The sequence below is a fragment of the Phaenicophaeus curvirostris genome, chromosome 15 (assembly GCF_032191515.1).
Source record: "Phaenicophaeus curvirostris isolate KB17595 chromosome 15, BPBGC_Pcur_1.0, whole genome shotgun sequence".
NCBI lineage: Eukaryota > Metazoa > Chordata > Aves > Cuculiformes > Cuculidae > Phaenicophaeus > Phaenicophaeus curvirostris.
The window spans coordinates 6,814,092-6,825,266 of record NC_091406.1 but is presented as its reverse complement, the minus strand read 5'-3'; positions in this window follow the sequence as shown (position 1 = coordinate 6,825,266).

Genomic DNA, 11,175 nt, shown 5'->3' with positions numbered 1-11,175 from the left:
ACTTGTATGATACTGACAAGGTTTTGCAGAAATAAAGCGGTCTCATGATTTGTGTTTTAGGAATATGGAGGAGCTTGGACACTTCCCACTATTTGTTGTATACTCAACATCAGGCACTACTGTATGTTGCTCACAGTGTTCATCACCATCTAGTCCTACACTGAGAACTGTAACTTCTCATCTCTGGTGAAAGTGTCTGTCTTGTAAGCTGATTGAACATAAGGGTACCAACTACAGAAACACCTGCATTTGTTGAGTCTTACTGATTGTATTGGGATTCTTCAAGGAGAAAATTACTTTTCTCAATGACCCAGTTGATAGAAGTCAATGAGACCCTAACAACACTACCTGTAAATTGGTTTACAACTTGTTTGCCTTAAAGTACCAACTTAATTTTGTTTATTTTTAAGACTGTAGTTCTGTATGGCTTACTTACTGCTAGAAGTACCTCAGCTTGAATTCCTGGATTAGTCACAGCCACACTGCATATACTGCAGCCATTTTGAAACAATATTTCATGAAATTTTATAAGGTAGCTATTGCTGGCTAAATAGTGATTTATTTTAAGAGTATATTAAGCAAGGAGTAACAGCAATATAATTTATGAAAAATGTTCCACAGTTATGTCAACTATTTTTCAATAATCAATTATTACTTTTAAGACAAAATACCTAAAGAATAAATTAAATATGAGTATAGCACTGTTGATTTCAGAGGGCTGTCATTTAAGCCATGGGAAACCTGCTATCATAAGCCTGAATCCTTTGCTCTAGATGTTGCAAAATTTTAGTTGTTGGCATTTTTATTTTTAATTCAACCGACCACTGGTGAGGGAACAGGTTGCTGTAGAGGTTGATTGTGAACTGTGGATCCTTTCTCCCATGCCATGACTTATAAAAAAATGTCAAAGGTCACTGCAGTAGGAACAATGTTGACTGCAGATGAGTGTCAGGCCCTGGATAGGAAGCATTTAACAATCCCATCCTCTCGTTACTCAGACACTCTACGAAAGAAATCCCTTCAGTTCATTTTGACTGTTACAACAACCAGTGGTGCAGGAGAGCTGAATTAGCAGAGGACAAACCTCTTCCATGATGATATTTGGCTGCAAAAGGGTGAAAAGGGAAAACGGCTGGATCTGCTGAAAAGCAGCAGCAAAAAGCCAGCTGTGTCCTGTTGGGTAGCGTGAAGGTCAGAACTGACTTATGTGAAACTGAGATCTGTCACCCAAGGGAAACCAAACAGTAGAAATCTCCCTGGCATGGGAGTAAACAGAGGACAAAAATAGAAGAATCAAGGATGTTACGTGGAAAGCGTGAGGTTTAAGGTAAATATAAGTGTGACTCAAAAATGTATCATTGTGAGAAAGAAAAGGAGATGAATATGGAGATGAAGCCTTGCAGTTGACTTAAGATGGAAGTAAACATCTCCAAGAGCAGTAGATGACATGCTACTAAGATGTCAGAAGAGTAACATAACTACCTTATAACATCACTAGCCTTGAAATGAGGGCATCTAAGAAGCTTTTCAAGGGAATGGAAAAATACGTTGTCTATATCTAAACAAAAAGAAAACATGCTTTGCAACTAATAGGCCAGTAAGTGTAATCTCAGTAATATTCCAACCTCTAGAACAAACTTCAAAAGAAAGTGTGCTTATAGTCACAAGCTTAATTAGAAAATAAGGTAATATGCAACTTGGATTTACCAAGGATATCTCACACCAGACTAACCAATCAACTTCACCATTTCCCCAACACCAGCTTCTTTCAGATCAAGAAAGAAAGAGGCTGGTATACAGCTTCTTTGGACTTTAAGTATATAAAATGAAGTCAGTTGAATACCCTCAAGTTTAAAATTTTTCTTTTAATCCTTCCACAATACAAAACTGTCTGCTGTACAGCAGAAACCTGTCAAATACGGATTTTCACTGTACATACATCTATTCCTGTATTAGATAACAATGAAAAATAGGAGAGAGAGAGAGAAGGTGTTCTGCTAATATGCAATATGTTTTGTATCCATAAACATGAAATGTATTCATTTATCAGACTTTCTTCTTCAACAGGTCAAATGCTTTTTTTATCAGGGATTTATATGAAAAGCCCTTTGATACATTTCTCTGGGTTCTGCAATCAGGAAACCAAACACCTTTACTTTTAATGGATTAGTCCCTTCCACTACCCTGCTTTTCTGGGAGTGTTTTTGTATTGTTGCTGCTTTTATTGCTTTTCCTGATGTTTTTGCCTTTACATGGTGATATACAGCACAGCTATCTTGGATCTTCTGTCTACCCTTCAGGAGCCCTTTGCAAGCATGGCTGAGAACAGTCTTTCTTTCACGGCAGGGGGAAAGGTGACCAGATGGGCACATCCTCATCAAAAATCTACAAACTTATAGCAGTGGCTGGTTCTGATTTGGTCACATTTGTAAAAGACCATTCCCCACACAAAACTGCATTTTAGCAGCCTGGTAATGGTAAAACTTTCAGGGGATATGGGTCGGAATTACAACCACCATGTTATTCCAGAAGCAGATCACTGTGGACATAGGGTTTCACAAATTTTGCATGCTGCGCTTTTTTTGTGCTCAGAGAAGACTCTGAGGTAAATTAGTTACATCAGCAAATGCAGCAACTGCTCATCTTGGGGACTGATAGTTAACAGAACAGTGTTTCCATACAATAGATAGAAAAAGTGCAACAGCTTTTTCTACCCAGCATCTATCACTGTTATTCCTTATGCACTGGTTAGCCCACAGTACATATCAGGATGGCTGCATTTAGCATTTAGGAATTTCTTTTCAAAATTGGTTTGGCTTTACCAATCAGTACTGGACACTGCTGGCAATTTTTTCTCAGGTAGTATCACATGGTGGGTTTTCATATGAAATCAGTGCCATCCACAGTGACTACAGCAACAGCAAATCCAAGACTAATTCAAACTGGATCTCTAATTCAAATGGGCCAGCCTTCTTTGTGGTTACTGCGCTTCTCTGATCTCTTAGCAAAACTCTACTTCCCCTTGTAAGCTGAGAAGTGAAATCTTACCATATCACAGACAAAGCTTCCTAGAGTTCCAAGAGAAAGATTAAAATCTGAATGTCATCTGAATGCTCTTTGCATGAACACATACCAGTCATTGTGTAAATTCCTAGAGAGGAGCTATGGTGTTTAGCTCTAGATTTTGGCTATCACAAGGGCTGTGAACTGAAATCCCAGCTTATTTTCTCTAGTCTATTATTGTGGTGTTGATTAAGTTACATTCATACTATCTTTCATGTAAAACAGGCTAAGGCTCTCTACGAAATATGTGCATTAGAGAAACACGATTATTTAAAGTACAACCAATGGTCAGCTACTTCTTGATACAGCAACTACTTAATGATGCTGAGTAGCTTTACATGATGCTGATGGGCACTAGCTGCCACTTTACTTTAAAATACATAATGGATCTTCTCACTGAAGGGCTATATAACCTAACACCTCATTTTTAAAATGGGCTATAGAAGCTTATCCAGTTTTCAACACAATCAAAGACAAAGGGCAGAAAATTAGAGGACTGAAGAAGAAAAAAGGTGTAGGAAAAGGTTGGGAAAACAATGCCAACAAAGAAGTTAGGATCCCCTCTTGTTAGTTCCAGAGAGGCAGCTGCAGCACAATGTGGACATGGGAGCCATAGAAACCTGGCAGAGAACTGCATGCTTTTGTTTCTTTCCCAAGAACATAGACTTGCCAGGAAAAAGAAAGCCCAGAGAGGCTCTCTAAGCATCTGACCTTCGAAACAAATTTAGCCCAAGCTCAAACCAAATCAAAAGACCACAGCTGAGAGGGCAAGGTGTCCACACGCTTTCAAGCAAGAACAGCACATAGGACCAACTCCAGGTGATGCAAAACCCAACACGGGTCTGTCGTTGTCTCACATCATGCCTGATCCATCTTCTTTCCCCCAGTAACCAATTCTAAAACTTGGTGTATCTCCCACCATTCTCTCTGTCTTCAAGGACAGAAACCTGAGGATTTTCAGAAGTGAGCATTAAGGCTTCATGGAAATGTAGCTACACAAAACCTGAAGTGTGATCCAGGAAGATGCAATTTCCTCCCTGTCTTTGGCATGAGAGAAAAGCTAATGGGAAGGGAAATCAGAGGGGAAAAAGTCACAGGAGAGAAAATTGCAAAGAAATCACTGCCTGGAAAAAGCTTTCCCTTTTGTTTTCCTATATTTTAATTTAAAAGGAAAATAATAATTTCAAAATTATTATTTGGGGATTATCATTTTTATAATTTATATAAGAAGAAGAAATGATATAGGAAGGGACAGGTAACTAAATACCTATTCTTTTTCAACAATTACTTTACAAGTCATCTCAGCTACAGTCACTCACAGTGGTATCTTATAGACAAGAAAAACCCCTATGTGAAAAGTCAAACAAATTGCAGCAATAACAGGCTCAAAAGGAATTTCAAAAAAGAAAAAAAAGGAGAAAAGTGATGCTAGGAAGCTTATGAAAGCAAAATATCACCCTAAATCTATGCAAGGGCCTGAACTGAAATTGCAGACATTATCCATTTTTTATTAAGTTTTACTGAGTTCAGATCCTGTCAGTAGCCAAATGAATTGTGTTTGAGAGGGGCCTGTTAGGCTCAAGGCTCAAGTCTTCCTGCTAGAAGGAAACACTGCCAGCTCCTGTGGCATCTTGAGACAATGCTATGAAACCCTGGTCTCTCCAGCATGTAAGAGGAGTTGAAATTTCTGAGGTAAATTTCTTTACCCTGAGATTTATGTTGTAACTAATAATCCAGCTACTATCCAAAAAAAAAAGAAAGAAAATAATAAAAAAAACCCCATTGAAAAGTAATTGTTGCAGTTAGTTTCTAGACTTGGAAGAAATTAGTACCAATTAGCTACCTAGACATATGTTGGTTAACCTCACAATCTCCTGTGGCCAGCTCAAGCACACTCAGAATGGCTGCATTTCTTCTCTCATGATAAAATGCTATTTTGCTCAGTTACTTTGCATCAGACACACAAACTAATGACATATGTTTGATGTTTTGTTCTCAGTTTACAGAGCTACATCATTGCCCATGGATTTGATCTGATATCACATTCAGAGCATTAAAAAAGGTCCCCAGGTCTTTGCATCAGCTTTTCACATGAGTAAAATTGGTGAAAAGCTATATAATAGTCAATCATCGACAGTCATTCAGAGTTCAGAATATTCTTTATGATTAGATTGAGGTAGGGAACAAGCAGGGCTGTAAAGCGACTCTAGAGTTTGCTCTTTTACTCCAATGCGGCCAAACCCTGGGGAACAGCAATAAATATAAAATGATAAAGCATCACAGACAGTTCAGTGGGTTTTGATGCAGCATATTGTGGCCCGTGGAGAAGGTGGTGATAATTGCAGCAGTGCCAATTCCTGTCCTTAAAGATGCACAAGAAAAATATGGATTCTTCCATTTCCCACTGTGCTGCCCTTGCTTCTGAAAAAAGCTGGCATACAGTCAGCAAGTGATGTGTACTTCAGCTGCTTGTCATTTCTTAGGTGGCAAAATGCATTACTTTGTCTGAAAATCGGTCTGTCCTGATGACTAAGCTGAAAAGTTCAGTGAAGATGGAGAACTTTTAGACTGCAAGAATATTCTCGTTCACTCAGTGCGAATAAAAAATGTTGGAAGCCAATATCTTCAATCACTGAGAATGGCTGAAGGTCAAGGCATGTTTCCAAGAATCTCATTTAGATATACCGTTATCAGGAGATTTTTAGACGTTTTCCTGATTTCATTTATTTTTTTTTTAGACACCAGATAGAAGGAAGAGAAGTACAGATATCTGCCTATAGCAAAGCACAGTTAGGTACACTAAAATAGACCTAAGTAATAGCTCAGTTATATTTCTGCAAATGTCCAGTCCCCATCGAAGTTGGCGATTTTGCCTGGCATTCACTATACTGGTACAAAGTAGTATATTTAAGTTTCCTAGTTTAATCAGCCCGATACTCAAACTTAAATATTCATCCTCCTTGCTAGCACCTTTGGCTTACACATCCCATCAAAAATTTCTCAAAGGAATAAAAATTCTTGTGGATTTAGATACTAGTATACCTAAGAGTTGTTGGCTATGAAACTACTAAATCCAGGCAAAACTACAATCCGGGCTAACTTTGCTAACTAACATCTTAGACCAACCTCCATTTAAATTGTCCCCAGTTTTGCCAATAATCTATATTCCCTGTCTGTACTTATTACTCATTCTCTGAACCCCATTTTTACCTTCCTGTCTTTCCCCTGGCTAAAGCTGCAGCTCCTCCCATTGACAACACTGCCATATCTGAAGAGCTTTTGGTTGCTTTGCTTATACTTCCATATATATTCTTGCATGAAAATATAATTTTCTGCTGCACTAACTACTTTGTAAAATCATGCAGAGATATACCTGCTTCAGCCCACCCTGCCCCAGCACAGCCATCAATGCATGGCTTGTATGAATTAGCAGAGAGTGGTGCAGACCTTGCTATGGCAACACCTTGGGCAGCTTTGAAGGAACTTCTATCAGTCCACAGTAGGTGTCATTGTCATTTGGGTCACCCAGTGAACCTTTCAGCAACAATTAAATAACAATTATACATTAGAGTGTCACATCCACCATGTTCATTTAAGAGTTTTAAGAAGATCAGAGGCAGCTGATTGTTTAAGGAACATGTACTGCCTAGTACTTTCTGACTTGCTCATCAATGTCTTTAAATACATCTGATATTTTTGTTTTCACCTAAATTTAAACATTCTCTGTTCCATGAGCAGGAGACTCTCTTCAAAAGCAGCAACAGACAGAACATTTTGTCTTTTTTCTGGGATATGTCACATAAGATAAAACATCTTTTCCAAATAGTTGTCTAATGCACAGAGATGCCAGATAACATTAGCAAGAAAGATGCAATCAATGTCAGTGAAAAAAAAACATTAGATGCTCCTTAGAGAGATGACAGTTCTGGTGGCCATCTGAACTTTTTCCAGAAGTCATATCTGGACTATTACTGATAAGTATCTGCCTGCATAGGTGGAGTGTAGGCTCTGTTAAAGCTTGCTGTGACAATAGCATATTTTGCTACTGTTTGAGAAAATCAGAATAAAGGGCATCTGGTTTGAAGCAGAGAAAGCTGATGCTAGAAGTTCTGCACTAGTTCTCTTGAGGTTTACAGTTCATTTATCCACTGGCTCAAGCAAGCCCAGGGCTGATATTTCTCAAAGCATGCTGCAGGGCTTACAGTCATTTCAAAATTCTGTGTACAATAGATTCTTGTGGTAGGGATATTACAGGGAGTCCTTAAAACTTGGTGCACACTAGATGCTGAAGTTAAATAGTCAAAATACCTGCAAGCTTAGTTGTCCTGGTGTAGACATAAACTGAGTAGCAGAGTAAAGCAGAAGGACGTTGCTTTACTAGTCATTTTATTCTTCTCCTTTAGCCTGAAATCAGCTCGTTTGTTGTTCTGTGGTAGGCATGGGGGAAATGCCATCCAAAGAAGCAGAGCCAAGTGTTTAGTTTGGATGCTCAGGCAGAACACATCTCCCCTGAGCTGTGTTGCTCTAATTACTAGCTTTGTTCCCTCAACTTATGTGCTTTTTCAGCAAACAAATGATATGTCACTAATCATCTGGACAGTGACAAGACAGACCTGATACAGCTGTGCTTGATAGATGATGAATTATCTCCTGAGGTTTGGTTGAGATCTTTCTTGTGTTAGTGAGGACAAGCATAACTGATATTCCATAGTGTGGACCCTCCTTTGCTTATGATGTCTCACACAAATGGTAGCTGTGACCCCATTATGGCTAATTAAAACCAACAAAATCACTCCAATATAAGCAGCAGAAGAATAAACTGGAGAAGGAAACTGAGGCTCTTGTGAAGAGCAAAGGATCTTGCGTATAAATCTGAGAAGTGCATGGAGTCTTTTTGCTATGTATTTCGTATTAGCACTTAGAGTATCACAGTGGTATCTGGGCAACATTCTCCATTGCACCTACTTCCCACACTTCCTTGCATGCACACCATTCCTCAGTACCATCTGCTGGGTCCCCCACAGTATTCCTTGTCACCAGCTGCTTAGCAGAAGGTAGGATAGCCCAACAAATCAGGACACTTTCTCAGCCTGACCTTAATAAATCACTGTGCCTCTTGAACTCTTTTTTACACTTGGTGAGGTAGAGGTGATGACCCATTCTCCCCATACACTACCCAGCTCCTCAACAATACCTCTCAAAAAGGCCTCTAGGAATGTTTTGAGTGCTCAACACTTCATACAGTTGGAGTGGGAGAAGGCAAACATGCTCAGTGTACATGCAAAACCACAGAGACAGGGGAAAAACCAGAACTTGAGTTCTACTTACATGGCACAATTAAGCATCAGGTAGAAGAAACTCTACTAGGTTTGAACACACTTTCTCCTCGACTGGCAAAGCTGTTTCCCTGAGTTAGCCAGGCATTTTGTATAGGCTTGTTGATTCTACTGAAATCCAGACCCTGAGTCTTGGCAGTGCCCTAACTGACATCGCGGTACCACTTCTAGGTGTTCAGAGCCAGCTTGGGTTTCCCCTGCAATTGCACTAAGTTATGTAGATAGACTTTTTCTGCATGATTTTGCTGGCAGAAAATAGATTGTCTAGATTGTGGGGCCTACATTGTTTTTGTTCACATTCTTCCTGGCAAGAAACTCCTACTTTAAAATTCACATCAGTGCTCCTGTATGAAGAAACTAGATATGCTTTCAGCCAGCTCTCCCTGCACCTATTGCAGGGAGAGCACCATTGGAGCTTCCAGGCTCATAAAAAGATCTCCATTGCCTGCTGGCCTTGAGGAGCAACCTGAAACAACCTGTCCTATCACCTCTTTGAATTGTTAGCAATCTGTAGAAACAGAAGTTGCTGTTAATGCTTCTTTATGAAAACTTGCATTATGATTCTGACGTTGCAGAGCAGAATTTGACCGTACAACAGATTTCTGGAAAAATGAATAGCCTTGTCAGAGAAGTCACTTTAAGCAGAGAGCAGCCCTATAACTCGCAGTTGCACTTGTCAATGTCTTGCAACACGTAGCTCAGGGCAAATAACCAAGAAAACCTGGGCAATTTTCTTTTTAACCACTTGCTATGTGGTCAGTATCCCATTCTCCAGAGATCAGGTCATGAAACATTTATTACCAAAGCTGGAGCCTTCACAGCAGCACTAAGCAAATTATGCATCCTTGTCCACCCTGTGTTTTAATGGACTTACTATCTGACTGCTTGAGATAAAAATCCCCTGGCCTAATTGAAGAGATGAGTACATCTGACAAACACACAGCCAAAGACTTCTGCATAGCCTTGTTGTTCTATGTGCAATAAAAACAGAAATTGGCTTTATTCTATGAAGTTCAGTCCCTCACAGTTGCCAGTAAATTATTAAAAATGCACCAGTGTTAACTGCAGAGCACTGATAGGGGCACAGAGACTGGCAGCCTTTAGTTACGATTAGCAAGGACACTTTAGGGCAGGCTTGTAATTTATTTCCACTTCTTTCCTGTCCTTTCAAACCTGTGTTTGTAAGGCAGCAAATCCTGAGACTCTGCATGTTTGAAAGACTTGATGGCTCTCAGGCTGAAGGGAGCATATGCTGCCCTGCTTTAAGTTGCCCGAGTTAGACATCTGCTTACCCCAGACTTACTCTGTGGGCTGCTGAACCAGATAAGTATCTGCAGGAGTTATGCAGAACCTCCAGGGATAACTCAACCCTGAGGACACCTTCTCTCCTTCCTCTAAGGGGTAACTGGCATCATTACTCACAGCATCCTAAGCAGTATATAGTTCTGCTGTCTCGTGTCTGATTTACCAGACTTGGCATCAATTCTTCTGCCTTCAGGCACAGAGAGTTTGAAACCCTCCATAGCAAAAAAACCCCACATCTCCAGAAGGCAATTAACCCCAGCAATTATCAGAATCATCTTCTGAAAGTGTTTATCATAGTTGTCTATAAGTTTAAGGGCACAATTCCCAGCCTCTGGTATTTTGGTTTAACATATAAATAAGGTAGCAACAAATTCATTTCTCTGCACCATTTAAAATTTGCCCTAAGTAGGAGCAAGATTACAAAGTCGTCTTCTTCTACAAATTTGCTGACTGGACGTATGTCTATGGATCACAAAGAATGCAGTCCCCAAAACTCTGTACTTCTGCTTCTACCAAATTTTTTTTTTCCATAAGCTTCTAACCTTCCTCTGAGATTTAGAGTAAAGTTCACTTTGCTTGTGTAATCAGGCAAGCAGGTTTCTGCAGAGGGAATGGATGGCTGCATTGCAAATTGAATTCCATTCACCTTGTCTAGTCTGAACACACTGCAGCTGTATCACCACGCTGGACGGGCAGATGTTGTTTTCCTACTATTCCCCTTCAGTCTGAACTGCGCTGCAAAGACCCTGGATTTACAAAGTAAGAGTTTCTTCCTTATCTCAGCCTCGGAGGGGATCAGACCGTTTTCTTGGAAGGGACTGGAGAAGCCTTCGCTTCACACTGTCGTCCCTGTATCAACACATGCTTTGAAAATTTTCAGTAATAAACTCTGTAGAAAGAATCCAAACCCCACATTGCTGCCGGCTGTATGATCTGAAACTGTAGTCTGAATTTGGCTGAGGGGCTGTGGGTTCCCCAGTCCTGTTCCAGTCTAAGATGCGGCTCATGTCCATCCCAGTCTTATCTCATAGTCTGAAAATTAGAAAAGCAACTAAACAAAATCAAGTTATCCTAGATTTTTTCCCCACAATGTTATGTGTAATGGATACAGGCTTCATCCTAGATTTCTCTGTCAAACAGGATATTTCTATCAGGTTATTTTTTTCTTCACTGGTAGCCACCAATAAATTAGTATGTTAAGGGTATGTTGTTGTCACGTTTGTATAACTATAATGTACATGTATGGACACAAATTAGCACCTAACTCAAACAATAAATTTGATTCCTGCAATAGTATTATCCCAGCATATACCACCTAAATACTACAACAAACAAAGTCCTTTTCCTTTGTGTTCAGCTCCTTTTGTTTACAGAGGAAAATATACTCCACAGCTTTACTGATGATTTTGATGGTAATAAGCACATTTGTCAGGACAGTAGAAGGAGGCTTTATGCCCTGCTTGACAATTCT